Source organism: Myotis yumanensis, unplaced genomic scaffold, assembly GCF_028538775.1.
Source record: "Myotis yumanensis isolate MYYU_CA2020_CCGP unplaced genomic scaffold, mMyoYum1.0.hap1 SCAF_17, whole genome shotgun sequence".
NCBI classification, from domain to species: Eukaryota; Metazoa; Chordata; class Mammalia; order Chiroptera; family Vespertilionidae; genus Myotis; species Myotis yumanensis.
In genome coordinates this window covers 17769224-17787705 of record NW_027223768.1, presented here as the reverse complement: position 1 = coordinate 17787705, position 18482 = coordinate 17769224, and the positions used below count along the sequence as shown (strand labels likewise).

The 18482-nt window shown below is 41.2% G+C and overlaps 1 protein-coding gene across 8 annotated transcripts in view; it reads right to left on the bottom strand.

Annotated features, from left to right (window-relative positions):
* Positions 1 to 18482, bottom strand: part of DNM3 (dynamin 3) — a 379551-nt gene that overhangs the window by 183498 nt on the left and 177571 nt on the right. The gene's annotated exons all lie outside the window — the stretch shown is intronic.

Sequence of the window (18482 nt, the reverse complement as noted above, 5' to 3'; positions counted from 1 at the left end):
CAAAATAGAAACAGACTCATAGATAGAGAACAGACTTGCAGCTGTCAGAGGGGAGGAGAGTTGTGGTGCTGGGTGAAAAAGATAAAGGGATTAAGCAAAAAAAAAAAAAAAAAAAAAAAAAAAAACCTCATAGACACAGACAACATTACCAGAGGGAGAGGGAGGTGGGGGAAGTAGAAGAGGGTAGGAGGTATAAATGGTGACAGAAAGAGACTTGACCAGTGGTGGTGAACATACAGTACAATATACAGGTGATATGTAATTGCACACCCCAATAAATTCAAGAAAAAAGTAAAAAACAAATTACTCAAAAAAAGAGTAAAATAATCCAGTCCCCAAACCAGAATTAATAAATTTATAGTGTTTTAAACAGTGTGTTTCAACCTATTAATAGAAGAATTGCTATGATTGTTTAGTAATTCACAGTGTACAGCACATCCCAGACTAATAACTTTGCATTGTCCCGTGGTGAAAATCTATCCTGGGCTCTGGCTGATACTGTGCGTGGACTTCACAGAGATGCTCAGGGAACTCATCAACGGAGCACACGGGTCACTAAATTCCTGCTACAGGATAGCAGTGAATCAAGAAGAGAGACTCAAGCTTCTTGTGCTGCATCACTCAACTGATGAGTACATTGTCTATTTCCTAAAATAGGGTCCATGAAAATCAACTTTGAGCTGGATCTTGTTCACTTTGGGAAGGTAGAAGAACCATGTTCATACATATTGCTAAATTTCAGAGGAGGACCAATTCACTCGAAAAATTAAGTTCTGTGTGAGGCACGCTATCTGGGATAAAACTCAGTGCGAGATGAACACACAGCACAGAAGTCATTTAATGAGGGAAACTTACTTTCAAGGAAAAGCCCTCCTTCTGAAGAGATTACGGTGAAAAAAGCATGAGCCAATGAGGATATATGAAGGTCTGAGGGATGTAATGGGGGCGCTTGTTTTTCCCATTGATGCCCCACTTCCCCAGCCCACCACCTTTTTGCATAGCTTGGCAGTGTCCAGATAGCTGAGACAGAATTTAATAATGCCAATGAGCCTCAAATTGCAAGATAACTTTCCAATGGAAGTATGTGGCCATTTAAATGACTTGATTCATTTGCCTCTCATTTTGTACCATTTTTGTATGTAATCATGTATACATACCAGTCAGCAAAACAAACCTCATGTTTAAAGCTTGACCATGGCATAAAGAAGAGAACCGTTAGAAGAAGATCTCCAGTTTCTATCAACACCAAGATTATTCACACAAAGGATTATGATGTGAATATTTAAAGCAACATCTAGAGCAGTGGTTCTCAACCTGTGGGTCGCGACCCCTTTGGGGGTCGAACGACCCTTTCACAGGGGTCGCCTAAGACCATTGGAAAACACATATATAATTACATATTGTTTTTGTGATTAATCACTATGCTTTAATTATGTTCAATTTGTAACAATGAAAATACATCCTGCATATCAGATATTTACATTACGATTCATAACAGTAGCAAAATTACAGTTATGAAGTAGCAACGAAAATAATTTTATGGTTGGGGGTCACCACAACATGAGGAACTGTATTAAAGGGTCGCGGCATTAGGAAGGTTGAGAACCACTGATCTAGAGTATCAAGCCATCATGCTTAAAACTAACTCACATAGTAGAGTGTTAAGAAATATTTTATTTAATAGTAAGCACTTTTTCTAAAGTATCAATATTTTTATGACACATTAAAACTATCATTGAAATTATTATTATTATTATGTATTTTTAGGTAGGCATCAGAGCAGTGGCTGAGTGTACAAACTGAAGGTAGGTGGTCTGGGTGTGTATCCAATTCTACCACCTAGTTTGCTTATGTGACCTTGGGAACATTACTTGTCATCCTTATATTTTGGGGTGGTTTTGAGGATTGTATGAATTAATCTATGATAGCATTATTTAAACAAATAATAGAATATTGTTCGATAAACCTGAGCATTTGTGTAAATACAACTGATTCAAAAGACTTAAATCATTCTTTCTTCTTAACAATTGTTCTTACCCTTTAAATTCATCCCAAACTAACTCCCTGAAGGCATAGATTTTATGTTATTTATCTTTCTAGCTCAGCACAGTGTGTACAACATGGCCGCAGTCTGAAAAATGTTTATGGAGTAAATGAGTGAATGAGAGAACAAATGAATGCAGAGACTGGACATTTATTTTTACATCTTGTCTGAAAAATGGCACTTTTCAAGGACACAAGATCCCTTGGCAATGAAAGCGGGCTGAGACAATTATGTATTAGTTATCAAGTGTAGTCAGCTAAAAGTTTTCAGATGATAAGCTAATGAAAAGGTTTTCTTTAAGTTAAATAAAAGTCTATTAAATAAACCTTAAATAACTCAGCCTCCCTTTTCCACCATAAAGTGGGAAATTAAGCTGTGAAAAGTTTTAATCTACTTAAGTAAAGGATGGACTTAACTTTATAATCTTGATCTCACAGACTTTTTCAAAGCCCAAGGCCTACTGAATCAGACATGAGTGTCTGTTCCTCCAAAATGTGGGTCTGTACGATCCTATCATGGTCCTTAAAGGGGGATCACAATTGCATGGCTGGTCTTTGTGTTTTAAATGTTAACATACCTATTCACAATCCATTTTACCTTCATCAGGTGTATTCCTCTTTAAATGCTTACTTCATATTTAAATTGCATAAGAACTAGTACACAGAAAACTAAAATAGAATCTCCAGAATACTTTTTTTTTTTTGCAAATAAGAGAAATTCAACAACCCTTCTCCAATTTACTCCACCCATACACCTCTTTCATGTAGAGTTTTAAATAACTGAATTAAAACACTAGAGTAAAAGTCTCCTGTCCCTGGGACATTCTAAAACTAACCAAAAAAGAGGGGTTCCCGGGAGTCGACCAAGATGGCGGCGTAGGTAAACACCGGAGACCGCTGCCGCAAACAACCATTTCAAAAATACAACTAAAAGACTGAACGGACATCACCCAGAACCACAGGAAGGCTGGCTGAAGAGAGACTCTACAACTAGAAGGAAAGAGAACAGCAAATCGACGCTCAGAGGCGGCGCAGTGTGGAAAATACAAAGGTACCGAGGTGCGCGCGAAAGCGGGCTGGTGGCTGAGGGCGCGGTTGTCGTTTTCTGTCGGGACTGAGTCTCAGACTCTGGGCTCCAGATCCGGGCGAGTCTCTAGGGACCCAGACTCAAACGGGAGAAGCGGGATTACCCGGCATCAGTTGGAACCTGAGGGCAGCTTTCTCTCCGAGGTTTGCAGCGGCTGCCGGGGTTCTGAGAAGCAGAGCCTCTGGGAACGGGACTGAGCGTGGCCATAACTGCTCCCTCCGCCCGCCCTGTTGATCCCGCCCCGCCCAAAGCCTGCGCACAGCCATTTGCTGATCGCCTCAGGCAAAGGCTGGATTAGCGCCTCCCCAGAAGACAGAGTTTTCCGCACAGCTGATTCCTATAGCCAGCCGGCCTGAGGGTCAAATCCCCCTAGTGTTAACTACAACAATTAAGGCTTGGCTAGAACAAGACTGCGCACAGAGACCACAAGGGGGTGCACCAAGAAAGCATAAAAGATGCGGAGACAAAAAAACATGACAGAAATGGAGGATATGGAGCTAAGAATCGCAATTTTGAGGGCTTGCCATAAATTTGTGCAGAACCTCACGAAAACTAATGAGACCCTCGATGCTACGATAAAGAAATTAGAAAGTAAGCATACACGGACTGAAATAAAGAATATTATACCTAATAGCAGACCAGAGGAGTACAATAATCAAACCAAAGATTCGACAAAAAACACCCAATTGGAAAAGCAAAATGAAAAAAGAATCCGAAAGTGTGAAGATAGTGTAAGGAGCCTCTGGGACAGCTTTAAGCGGTCTAATATCAGAGTCATTGGAGTGCCAGAAGATGAGAGACAGCAAGATATTGAAAACGTATTTCAAGAAATAATGGCAGAAAACTTCCCCCACCTGGTGAAAGAAATGGACTTACAGGTCCAAGAAGCGCAGAGAACCCCAAACAAAAGGAATCCAAAGAGGACCACACCAAGACACATCATCATTAAAATGCCAAGAGCAAAAGACAAAGAGAAAATCTTAAAAGCAGCAAGAGAAAGAGGCTCAATTACCTACAAGGGAATACCCATACGACTGTCAGCTGATTTCTCAACAGAAACCTTGCAGGCCAGAAGGGAATGGCAAGAAATTTTCAAAGTGCTGAATACCAAGAACCTACAACCAAGATTACTTTATCCAGCAAAGCTATCATTCAGAATTGAAGGTCAGATAAAGAGCTTCACAGATAAGGAAAAGCTAAAGGAGTTCATCACCGCCAAACCAGTATTATATGAAATGCTGAAAGGTATCCTTTAAGAAGAGGAAGAAGAAGAAAAAGGTAAAGATACAAATTATGAACAACAAACATGCATCTATCAACAAATGAATCTAAGAATCAAGTGAATAAATAACCTGATGTACAGAATGAACTGGTGATTATAATAGAATCAGGGACATAGAAAGGGAATGGACTGACTATTCTTGGGGGAAAAAGGGGTGTGGGAGATGCGGGAAGTGACTGGACAAAAATCATGCACCTATGGATGAACACAGTGGGTGGGGAGTGAGGGTGGAGGGTGGGGTGGGAGCTGGAAGGAGGGGAGTTATGGGGGGAAAAAAGAGGAACAAATGTAATAATCTGAACAATAAAGATTTAATTTAAAAAAAAAAAAAAAAAAAAAAAAAAAAAAGAGGGGTTCCCTGCTCATCTCACTCTCAAAATTATGTCTGCTTCCCAAAGACCAGAATGAGACTTTCATTTTAATCTTAACTGAAGCGAATGTTATAGTCGTATTACTACTCATCAACAGGAAGCACAATTACTCATCCGTTCCACTGAGACATGTACGATCATGAGGATGCTCCATATTTTCTCCCTTCTTAAAGGATCCTATGTGATGGGATTAAATTTCACAAATTCCAAAATACATGAATGCTATGGGATTCTAAAATTTAATCCTTTTGCCATTCCCCTTAGTTTTGCACAGCTTGTTTATCTTCTTCCTGCTCACACAAAATGCAGTGCAGAAATGGAAACCAGATTGCTGTGTGCAGTGAATTTCATGTGGTTTCCACATTTCTCCTGGCAGCCGTTTCCCAGCATACGCTCATCTAACAAATTCCTCCTTGAGTGATTGTTAAGTAAGATGGCATCTGCAGTCTTGTGCCACATTCTAAGCACACTCTCCACATGCCCTGAAAAAGGTGGGTAGTGCATTATGGCAACCTAGAGGGCAGTTTGCATTGAGAGCCTTTGTCAAAGTAAATAAAGATGTTAAAATGTCATTGAGGAAGGTGCTATGGTGGCCTTGCTTAAGAAGGAATTCCCCTTTCTTTGCCTCTTCACATTCAGGAAAGTCTCATAATAATCAATATGCATTTATTGACCTGATTCCTTGAGGGAAGCCATTGGGCAGTGTGCATGGAAACTACAGGAAGGGCCCCTGCCCTCAAGGAGCTTGCAATCAAGTGAAAAAGAGGAGACATAAATACCAGACCGAGTCAGGCAACAGTTTGGGAAGAACCAGCAGAGCATGAGCAAAGATGAATGAATGTCTGGATGGACAATGAGGTCTACGTGGTTATGGGGAAATATTTGGTACGAGGTATCTCTGGAGACATGAAAAAGCTGATTTAAAGTAAAACAGATCAATCAACCTAAAACTCTACAAATCTCTCTCCTCCCTTCTGAAGATATTTAATTTTTTTAAGTCAAAAGTCACTGCTTCATAAGAGAATTATTTCAAAGCCACAAGGAAGTAGCAAAGCAATTTAATTTAATTTGGGATCTATTTGTTCTTAAGCAATGAATACATGGGGTTAAGTGAATCCAACTGAAATGTTAAGAAGAAAAAATAGCCTGGCCAGCATGGCTCAGTGGTTGAGTGTCAACCTATGAACCAGGTAGGTCATGATTCAATTCCTGGTCAGAGGTACCCCGCTTAATGATTCTCTCTCATCATTGATGTTTCTATCTGTCTCTCCCTCTCCCTTCCTCTCTGAAATCAATAAAAATATATTTTTTAAAACCTCATTAAGCAGTGTAATACCTATCTTCACTGGTAGCTCAATTCCAACCCCTGTTCTGAAGAAGACTCAGGAAGAAGTGGGGCTAGAGAAAAAAGGGGAGAGCTACAGAAAGTGTCACACTGAGCACAGCGGGGAGAAAGGTGCAAAAAGAAGCAATAAGCCTATTTTACTGAATGCCCTTGGATTCCTTGGTGGAGATACAGTATAGGACATTAACACATATCTCCGCCTCCACCCACAATAACTAGTTTAATTAATATTTTCTGCTCCTCTTCTCTTTCAACATCCAGGGCCACACAAAACCCACCGAAGGGGAAAAGGTTATCTGCTATAGCACCACAGTCATTTGCCCCCAGGCAGCACCATGACAATTCTCTCTATTCTGGTGTTCTTTCTCTTATACCTCAGTTGTACCCAAGAAAGCAAAGGTTTGATTTAACCTCAAAGAAGTGCAATTTGTTCAAGAAAGATGAAATTTTGAAATCATATACAATTACTTAAATCTGTATAAGTACTAAATTACCAAATATATTCTGCCTGGGGCACTGAGCGACTTGGCCTTAGTGTTTTTACTAAGAATGTTAATTCAAAACTTCTGTGTCACAGTTGTACTATACACTGGTAAGCAACGAAAGTTTTCAACATGGCCTTTCTAAACAGTCTCCATCAGCGCACATACATCGAAAATTCACAGCAGCTCTCTTGCATTGACTGTGAAGGAGATGTGTACTGTGTGCTGTGTGAATGGTAGTGTGAAGGGAGGAATTTTATATACTTGGAAAATCCTGGAGATATATAAATACCCCAGATAAATGCACTGAAGATGCTGCAGTGTAAGAATGCAACAGAAATGGCATTCATCTAAATGAGGCTGAATATACAACATATAATTTGAACAAAATCAAATTAAATAATAATAAAGTTAGAGTTCACGTTAACAAATTGAATCCAACCTAACCAGTATTAACATTGCTGGGTGACCAACACCAATTATTTTATGATCTGAAGACAAAGAAGGAATTAGAGTTGAGGTTGATTTAGAAAGCACAGATAGGGCAAAATTTATTGGAAAATCAACTCCCACTAGCTCTCTTGTATGTTGTTAAAGGTTAAAAAAAAATGAGGGACTCAACTTTCCAAAAATTAACCAATTGAAATTATAGGACTGAAAATTTCATGGTCTGGAATCATAAAAAAGAGAGGGAAGTCCAATATCCTCAAAACTGGCTTCTCTGCTGGCAAAGGCAATTAATTCTCGAAAAGTCAAAAGATTCCTTTTATGCCACTCATTCCAGCTCTAATTTTCTCTTGTTTAGAGAACTTGAAAGGAAAAAACACACTCTCACACACACACAAACACAACTAAGTTCTTTTGTGAGCTTCTCTTTAGCAATAATGTCATAAGGCCCTAAAAATGCAAGTTGAACTCTAAACATTGGCTCCAATATACATGTGCACTGGACCAGGCCCAAACGTTTTTGTATTTTCTTTTTTAATTGATTTTTAGAGAGAGAGGAAGGGAGAGGGAAAGAGAGATAGGAACATCGATCTCCTGCACGACTCCTGGGGACTGAGCCTGCAACTTGGTCGTGTGCCCTGACCAAGATTTGAACTGCAATCTCTTGGTTCTCAGGTTGACACTCGACCAACTAAGCTACACTAGCCAGGCCAGGCCCAGACATTTTCAATGGGGTCCAAACACCTTATAGGGAAAAAAAACCTATCTAAAAATCTACTAGTTCTCCAGCAAAACAAACTAGTAGTATTTCAAAAGCAATCCTAATCCATTCTGGCCAATGAAACCCAAGAGTAGTTCTTTCTTAAAAAAACACACACACAAAAACCGAAGGAAGTAAATTGTACCAGAGGAAGATGTTTCGTTACAAGGCAGAGGTTGGGAGAAAATGAATTATCCCCAACCAAAACTGAACTAATAGTTCACAAAGTGTGTGTGCAGGTTTTAAACGCAGTCAGTGGTGGCTTCACCAGCACAGAAATCAATGCCGAAATTATGCATTTGCAAAATTACGAAGGCATTTCCTATCCAATTTATACTTGTTAGCCTTCAACTGTTGCTATAAAGCTGTGACGGGCACACATCTTTTAAAAAGTATGACTAAAATGTGCACACACCAAAACTAACGTCTAAGGTTACAAAGAAAGTATTGCACATGCTCTAGCCTTAAAGAGCGTTACTTTAAAGAAGGAATTGATTTTGATGTTGGTAACTGTCATATAGTGATCTGGTTTAGTTTTAAAATATACATACATACACATATATGTACTTACACACATATTTATACACACACAGATTTTTACATATATAGGGTGTCCCCTCAAAATGTATACACATTATAAAGACAATGTTTATTAAAATACATTTCATTTTCAAAGTGTAATGGAATATTGAGCTATATGCTCTTAAAGTGTGTATACATTTTCAGGGGATACCCTGTACAGACAAACTATAATAAAAGTGGGTAAACTCAAAGGACAGGAAACTCAAAGTCATCCTGGGCTTTTCAAAAAGATTTTCCAAAAAGTGATCTTCAAGAGCCACCTCCCACTACAGTGTTTTAAAAACAATCTGTTGTCCTTCTTCCAGAATCAAGAGTTTGCTTATATTTTTACTTGTTTTATGTACACATCGTTTATTTATCCAATGAGATTATCAGCACCTTAAGGAAAATAACACACTTTCTTCCTGAATACTTGCTGTGGCCTGGGCTCTGGAGTCACGGGACCTGGTTTAGAATTGTGGTCAGTAATTGAACCAAGGTGGGGGCCTGCTGGGCCTCACAGCAGCACCTAACCCACTTGAGGTCCCCCTCTGGCCAGGCCCCCTCCAAGCTTCTCTCACACATTAGCCCACTTAGTCCTCAGAGGAACCTATTTTACAGATGAGGAAACAGGAGCTCAGAATTGTCACGTAATTGCCAATGTCAGCCCTAAAGCCAGGATTCAAACCCAGGAGCCCTCCCACCACACTGCCTCCTGCAGTTCCCACTTCACCCATAGCACTGAAGAAACCCTACCTTTCAGGTTACTGGATTAGATTAGATTACAAGTGGAAACCACTAGCATGGGGGTTGGTATCAAATAAGTGCTCAAAAAGAGAAGTATTAAAGAAACAAAACAAACCGTTAGACATGGAACACAGAACACTTTCCTTTCTTTACAGCTTCTACCCCGCTGTCGGGAGTATCGATGAAATTGTAATTGGATTCCGTATGGCAAATTGAAGCCACTGTTGATGGATTAATACACGAATAATATAAGTGCTTATAAAAATATGTGATTCACACTCATTCGCAATATGTAAATAAACTTTGCGTGAACTAATGTATACACCAAGTGCTTTTTGTTATCTGTAAGAGAAAAGCAAATTCCCACCATGGCACAAATAGGAGTGTTCTAATGTGGTCTCCCATAGACCTTGAGTAAATTCTCTGGAGACTAAACAGAATTGAGAAGCCAGTTGTAATATCTACATACAACATACTCAAGTAAGCAGATTTATGTTGGATCAAACGCTTTTTAAAACATTTTTATTGACTGATTTTTAGAGAGGGAGGTAAGGGAGAGAAAAGGAGTGTGCACATGTAAGAGACAGAGAGAGAGAGAGAGAGAGAGAGAGAGAGAGAGAGAGAGAGAAAGAAACACTGATTTGTTGTTCCACCTATCCATGTATTCATTGGTTGATTTTTATATGCGCCCTGACTGGGATTGAAGCCACAACCTTAGCATATCGGGACAACATTCTAACCAACTGAGCTACCCGGCCAAGGCTGAATCAAACCCTTTTAACAATTCATATAATTTGTATTTCCCCTTCTGCATATACCAGAGAATTATAAATCCTTGAATAAAGATCCCGTGCCATGGATTATGCAAGTATGCCTAGCATCACTGGAAGACTGGGAGCTTCTAAACTGACCTACTGTATAACAGCCGGAATTCTGGGCGAAGCAGAAAGCGTCCCTTCCCACACATATTTCCTTGTAGCCACTGTGCTTCACTTGCACCGGCAGCCAGCCACAGAAAGGATACTTTCTCTACCCCTGAGGAAAGTGGTTTCTGGATCTACCTGAGGCACGGACTGGTTTTTTCTTTCTTTTGGATATCATGCATGCTCACTTCTGAGTTGCACTCAGGAAATAAAATACTAGCGATGTCAAAAGACATCAGGAGTCAATATTGTAAATTGGTCAATGACCAGAGGACGCCGTAGTCCTCCGGTCCCAGTGAGCCGGTGCTCATTGTACAGTCTGATCACACATGGAATCCGACGGGAGGTCAGAGCACATAGCATTCAGATGATGCTCGCTAGCCTTTGGGGTTGCATCAGGCGGCAGGCGGTATTTCTGTTGTGCTCTCCCTGAGTCTGCTTGAGAGGGCCAGCACCAATTTTCCAATCCCTTTATCTTGCATTCCCCGAAAGATCTCAAGAAAGTGCCTCAGATTTTCCTGGAGTCATAAATCATATATTTACCTTCACGTGACTGGTTTTCCGTGGACCCAGAGTTTTCAGGTCTGCCTGCCGGATGTATTATGTTACTGAAATTCAGAAATGGCTGTTGTGCACGCCAGTGGTTAGGAAAACTCGAAGATGTAACATTATCTTTCTCAACTGATTTGAGGAAAGAATGTTCATAAAATATATACTGCTTTTGGTTAGGGGCTGATTTTTAAATAAACAGACTCCGCAAAGGAAATTCTAGAGACAGGCGAAACAAAACTTGCGTTTGTAAATGTACATTTTTTTTAAAAAATCAGCTCTCTCACAATCTCTGCAAACTTTTGCAAGCATTCTGAAGATTGTCAAGTCAGCTGCATTACGTTGACGATTTAGGGCTGTTTCCATGTAACTTGGTTTTCAGTCGGGAAAGGGAAATCTGTCAAGTCTTCCCTATTTCACATCCTCTGGTCTGGCATCTCAGGCTAAGAGGGCCCTTCCCGGTGGGGAGCGGGAGGCAGCCATTTGTTGAGAGTCAGGAGGGAGGGAAAAGGGGAAAGAAAGCTCTGCTATGACAAATCTGCCAGTCCTCATGGGCCCCCAAAAATAGGAAACACTGGTGATTAAGAAACTGGATGCCTCCAATAAAAAAAAAAAAAAGTGCTAATCCACACCACATAAGGCCACACTGAGTGGGGCTATCTTCCCTAATTTGCAATGAACTGGGGTCAACTAGATTTTTATCTCACACACAAACTGGGAAGGGGAAAACAACAAGAAAGGAAATGGCACAGCTTAGTTAGATCCTGCTTTTCACACAAGATTGTATGACCGATAGCTACACAGGATGCTTCCAGAAGATTAGAAGGCCAAAAATAAGCAAGGAGATATGGCTGGCCTGATGTTCACATTTATTTCTAAAAGAATGATGTATCGGAGACATAACAGCAACACGCGTATATAAATGTTAAAATTGCACCATGGCTTTCATTTAAGATAAAAATAAGATAGCTTTAACTCTTGAGTTGTCATGATAAAGGTTAGGTCAGAAACCACATGCATGCTATGCATAGCTTTTACTCAATCTTCCCACAGTTTAATGCAGATATTTTCAAACTTTTTCAACTCGTGGCACAAATAGACTAATTAACTAAAGTTCTGTGGCATGCCAAAAAATGTGTTTTTTGCCAATCTTATAAATATATAGGTACTGGTATAATTTTGACTCATTCACACTAGATGACTATTGTTGCGTGGCCTGTTGTCATTTTTTTATTTGACAATCTAAGGAAAAATGGTCAGTACACCTTGACTAAACAGTCAGGTATTCATGCTTTAAAAATTCTTGCAGTGCACTGGTTGAAATCACTGGTTTAATGGATGGCCTACTATAGGCTAGTTTAAAAAAAGTATAAAGATACTATTCTTGTCTTCAATTAGCTTGTATTTTGCTAGAGGCCTGGTGCACGAATTCATGCATGGGTTGGGTCCCTTGGGGTGGCCTGTGGGGATCGGTGGAAACCCACAGTCCAACGCCGCCTGTCGCTCCTGCCTGCTGGTCCCACTCATTCCGGCCCGTTGCGCCTGCTGCGGGCTCCCTCCCAGTCAGTCTCGATCAGGAGAGGCTTGCACTGCTACAGTGGTGCTCACCAGCCATGAGCCCTGCATCTGACGCCGTCCCGAGGGGGGTTGGGAGGGCCAGGATGCATTAGGCCCTCCGGGTGGGTGGTAGGACACCTTTGCCGGCCTGGGATCCAGATTCATCCTGCTGACATTTGCACTGGTTGTCAGAAGCCACCTGGCGGCTGCTTTTACTATACAGTGGGGCCTTGACTTACAAGTTTAATTCGTTCCGTGACGGAGCTCGTAACTCAAATTACTCGTATGTCAAATCACTGTGACGTTCACTGCGCCAACTAGCGGTGGGGTATCTGAAGCTGGCTCGTAACCCAAATTTTAGCTCACAACTCAAAGCAAAAAATTGGCCAAGAGACAGCTCGTATCTCGAAAAACTCGTTAGTCGGGACACTCGTAAGTCAAGGCCCCACTGTATATCATTTCTTCCTTGCTGAGTCTAGGGAGGGGAAGTGGCCACAGTGCCCGAGGCCGACTTCCTGGAGGCCAGCAGTGTTGTCAGGATCATGCTGGTGGCGCAGGTCCATCGGTGCCTGGCCCGTTTTCCAGAGATTGGACCTATAGAACTACTGAGGGAGTCAGTGGCTGCCGCCCAGCTGGTGGACCACCGAGATGGGTTCGGGATGGGTCGGTCAGCTGAGCGGCGCTCCCACTGTTGGAGTGCACTGATCACCAGGGGGCAGCTCCTGCGTTGAGCGTCTGCCCCCTGGTGGTCAGTGCGCATCATAGCGACCGGTCATTCAGTAGCTTGGGCTTTTATATATATATAGATTTGGGGGGAAAGCATCCAAATATGTAAAATAATAAACAGTACACATAACATTTCAGTCCAAAACTAAGAGAAGGCTACAAATTAATAACAGGAATTCTAAGTGCCATAAGAATTCAGTAGGGAGAAAAATCGTCTCTGTGGGTTGACAATATGCTTCTGATCACAGGCATCTGAGTTAAAAAAAAAAAAAAAAAAAAGCTGCGTTCTGTTATTTACTGTAATTCCACCAAGTTATTACTTCACCTCTCTAAACCTCGATTTTCACCATCAATAAAATGGGAATGATAATGGTATCTAGCCCATAAGATGATTATAAGAAACTGATACACTTTATATGAAAGGATTTTGTAATCTGTAGAGAAGCTATAAAATGACCCTTGCAAAGATGGTAAACAGAATCACACCAAATTACTATTAATTTTGGAGAACAGAAGGTGGAGGGGAAAATAATGAACTTTTTCTTAACCTACTTACTATTGCTTGAAAGTTTAAGGCCCAGGCACTCATCTTGTAACAAAACATTTAAAGCAATATAAATACTATCTGAAGTGTGCATAAATGGATGTCACAGAACACCCTAATTGTAAACACTAATAACCCTGTTTCTTTATAAGTACATAGAAACAAGTCTCCACCTGGTTTCAATTTGAGAATTTCTAAAGTCACAAAATTTTGCCAAGCTTGGGAATAATAACCAACTGAAACCGTTTATTTTCTAAGACATTTTAAAACAGAGCAAGTTTGTAGTCAACCAAAACCATCCATTGATGCAAACAATCAGTTTGGTCAATACCTTTTAAAATAAGTTAAATAATAACATCAGTTTTCAAAGGCAAGTCTTTGTCATCACTAACTTTGCTTTCTAGAGCCCATCATATTTAACTGATAACTTTACAGACCTGGAAAAGTCCTTAGGCCATCTCCAAAGGAATGCCAAGAACTTTCCATAGAGGCAAGGCAACGTTTTAGATTAAACATGATCACAGATTAGCATTCCTAACACCATAAGTAAGTGTGAGCTCTTTGAGGGCAGGAATCATACCTCCTTAAACATTATTTATTTTTTGAATCCTCACCCGAGGATACTCTTTTCACTGATTTTCCAGACAGAGTGGAATGGAGGGAGGAGGAGAGGGGAGAGAGAGAGATTGATGTGAGAGAGACATGACTGGCTGTCCTGTATGCACCCTGACCAGGGGTGGGGAGTGAACCCATAACCGAGGTATATGCCCTTGACTGGGAATCAAACCTGAGACCCATCTGTCCATGGGCCAACGCTCTAACCACTGAGTAAAGCCAGCTGGCCAGGGCATATCTTCTTAAATGTGATATGCCCAGTTCCTGGCACTGTGACTAGCACATGAGTAGGAAACAGGAATAAATACTAGTTGAACTATTTGGAGGAAAGATAAATCTAAAACACTCTACTCAACTGCATACCCAGTGAGACAGGTTCATATGCTAAGGGGACACAGTCTTTATACTTTTGTTTCTGTAGAAAAACTCTTACAATGCTTCAAAAGGAGGAAGGATTAAGTTTGAGTTCCTCGAATAAAACATTATAAAAACCCCTATTTGAGAAAGGGATCTCTTCCCTATTTGAGAAAATACAGATGTGTGAACCAAGATGAAATCATGGAGCAGTCTGATCAGAACCACCTTTCATCTGCCTTACCCAAAATTTCCAAGGCATGTTTCATCGATATAAATAGCAGAGGGCAGAGGAAAGGGCTTCCGCTATGGTGGCAGAATCAAGCCCACACCTGGGAAGCCGGGGCTCCTGGCCGACTACTGTCCCTCTGGCTCGTGGCTCCTCTAGGATGACTTGTGAAGAAACAGACACTAAAAAAGGATGGAATTGGTATCCACATGTAATAGGACTACTCTGTTGTACGCACGTACTCACATTTGCCTTTTTCCAGCATTCTATAAGGAGTTGAGGCATGCTGGGCCTGCTCAAGCACTAGGCCCTGAAGACACAAGTATGGAAGCTGAAGAACAGGGACACGAGGTAATGCTTCTGATTTCCATGGATGATTTCCATCTCTCTGTGAATGATGTACCTGAGGCTAATCTCCCCATTCCATCTGAAACTGCTGGATAATTCATTTGTATCTTATTTCATCTTCCTCCCAAGGTAAACGGGGCTTGTAATAACTTTTGAAGTCTTTCATGATACGTTCATTCAAGAAAAGACATTTCGGGAAAAGCAAGTGCTTTAAGACAGTTCTCCCTTGAAGCTTTTTGAAATATTCAGCCCAGAGTACTTAAAGAGAGGTATTACTTTTCTGCTTCTAAAAAGGACTGCAGAAGGCCAGTAGAAATGAATCGCTTTGGCTGTAATTGTTTAGAAAACACTAAGTCTTACTTAGGCTACTCAAATTAAATGTGGAAGCTACCTAGGAATTTTCTCACATTTTGATCTTGGGAAGGGCAATTAATCAAGGTCACATTTGAGGACCTCTAACTTGGGTCAGAATTCTATGATGGGAGAGTCAGATCTGTACACTCGGAATAGTCACCAGTATATATAATTGAAAACAGAAAGGACAGGAGAAGAAAAGGAGATGCCTGTGAGCTGATACGTTATAACCTTTGGTCAAGCGGTACTTGGCAAATTTCAACAGATTTAGTCAAGCAGAGATAAAACTAGCAGCAGAACACCATGAGAACAAAACAAAAAGTGATCACACAGAATTGGGGATGACCAGTGAAAAACAACGCTGGACCTCATAGCATGAATCTACCAAAGGCAGTTTGGTGGGATCCTGGAGTCACTATTTCATGGTGGAGGCTGGCAATCCTAACTTTCCAGTTTCTTTAGGTCAAGCTATAGCATAGCGTTCAGAGCAGCAGCCAATGCCACCGAGGGAAAGGAGGAAGGCCACATGTGGAACTAATTACTCATGGAGAGGCCATGACAAAGAACATTTCTCCAGACTTTTCATGGGGGCTTCACTTTCAGGAAGTTGCTATAATTACTGTTCAAGTCTAGAGCAGCCTGCAAGCCGCTGACAGATCCAGCAGACAAGAAGGAGGAGGAAGAGGAGGAGGAGGAGGAGGAGGAGGAGGAGGAGGAGGAGGAGGAGGAGGAGGAGGGACAAAGAGAGAGAAGGGGAAAAAATGCACTTATCTGCCCTTTTTGACGAGTGAAACACCAGAAAATAAAGTACCGCAGGAAAGCACACACACACACACACACACACACACACACACACACCAAAAAAAAAAAATGGTTTCCTAAGGAGCCCCGGCTTCCAGCGGCTCCGCGTTCTGTTTACTTTCTTATCTACCCTGTGTCTTCAAGTGACTTTCTAGCCCAAATCAGACAGCAAATTTGTCCTTCTCCGCTGACTCCCTTTCAGTTGGCCACAGCAGAACTGTACATCTCAACTCTTTTTTTACAGCTTTTCCATACTGGGGCCCACTTCCTGCCCAGTTGAGGGAAAAAATCTGGCCTGAAGATGAAATGACTGTTTAACATTACACCAGAACATCTGGTACCATTTTACGCACAGACCCATGTCTGAGAGCAGGCGATTCTAGCGGTCTCTCCAGCGGCACAGCGCATACCCAAACCTCCCCAGGGTGACATCATCCCATATATGGACTCTCCAGCCCAGCCCTCCCCCTTTTCCTGGTCCTAAATTCATTGCCAGTTCCCCAGTCTGCAGCAAATGTGCCACGTCAAGACTGAAAATCACAGCACTGGAGTGGGGCTCAGTCAGTGCAGCAGGCTCCAGGGGGGAGAGCCGAATGCAACTGTTCCCAGGGACTGAGAGAGGACTTTAAGGGCCCAGATGGAAGCTTCTGGAGCTCCTGCCCCGTCGGCCCAGTGTTCAGACTACCTGTTCAGGACAATGCCGTTGTACAGTAGTCTGCACATTGGTTAGACTGGGCAAGGCACAGCAACGCCCTGGACGGCTGGGACAAGAGTGGCTGTTTCCGAGGAGAGGATGTTTGTTGGCTCCTCTTTCGTATCTCATATCCAGTGTTTTTCTTCACAGGTTTTGCACAGTAGGGACCAAGAAGCCCTCGGGGACATCGCTGGGAAAAGACTGCTCCAGGGAAGACCTGCGGGTAAGGCCCTCTTGCCGCTCACCTGGGCTGTGACCGGGAGAGCTGAGGTGGGAGCCCATGATTTGTGTCACATGCGAGGAGAAACAGGCATTTGTGTGGCCAAGAGCTATGCATTTATGGTAAAAGGGCAGCGGGGTGCGGTACATAGTGATTTACTATAAGTCACTCGCTTTCTGAAGATTTATAAGTATTTTCTTAAGCTTAAAGATTTTTCCACTTCAATATGAAATACGAAGGCTCCAAACACTAAAAATAATTGAATAAGGCTAGTTTTCAATGGGTAAAAGGAATAATTCAGAGACCTAAAAACCTGTTGAATGAGGGCTGTGCTATCCCTTGAATATCCTAGAATTGGTTCCATTTTTGCCCCAAAGTAAAGAATATTTGCAATGTTTAAAATGCTCTATGGATAGTGCTTTTCTGAAATTTTACTTATATAAGACAAATACCAAAAATAACAGGATCTAACAATAAAAGAGTAGCTGCCAAGTTTTTTGCCCACCAGACCACGCAGATGGGACTTGCCCAGAAAAGAGCGCCAACCCAGAACTATTGAGTCAGCAACTGAATAAACCGGGAAATAGAAACCTCTGTCTTCAGCTATCCCAATATATAGCCCTGGGTTTTTGTTGTTGTTGTTGTTGTTTTTAAAATCCAAGAATGGTTGATAATTGCTGGTCAGCTGAGCCCTCATGCCTAGGTTTTACAATGTGTCTATGTCTCCGAGCATTTAAAATGATAAGGTACTTTGTCTAGAAAGCCACTGATAAAAAAGGAATTTGTAAACGAAGGCAAAGTTTTTGTTGGTCAGTTTCCAGCTGTCCTGGAGGTGAAGGAGGGAGGGAGGGGGAAGAAGGTGGGAGGAAGGAAAACTGAATGAAATCCCAACAGAGAGAATAATACAGAAAGTCTGGGCTGCAATATGATCCACACTGAATTTCAGAGGTGGGTCCCTTAAGGAAAGTTCTAGAAAAATGGTACTGCCTCACCCCTAATTCCCTCAACCCCCTATTTATAGATACCCCTAAACAATTCTATATAATGAAAAATCTGTTCTATAGACTTAATCTGAAACATTAATATAATCTCTTTTGTCCTCCCTTAAATTCTTTAAAGTTACAGTGGTTCCTGAACAAATCCTTTTCTAAGTTATATATTTTGCAACAATTCAAAAACTGTCACACATTCTCCTTTGCATAAGTTTATTATAAAAAGTTCCCCCACGTTATCTTTTGTCAAAATGATTTATTTTAAAATTTACCCTTTTGATCATCCGAAAACTGGTATAAAAAAAACACGTTTTCTCTTCTATTCATGGTTTTGAGTTAAAATATTATAAAAAGGGAGAGATTTAGCTACCTTCTCCACTTAGAGGATACAATTTGTTTTCTATTGTGACTTGGAGGATTCCATATTAATTATTTTTCATTGAACAAATGA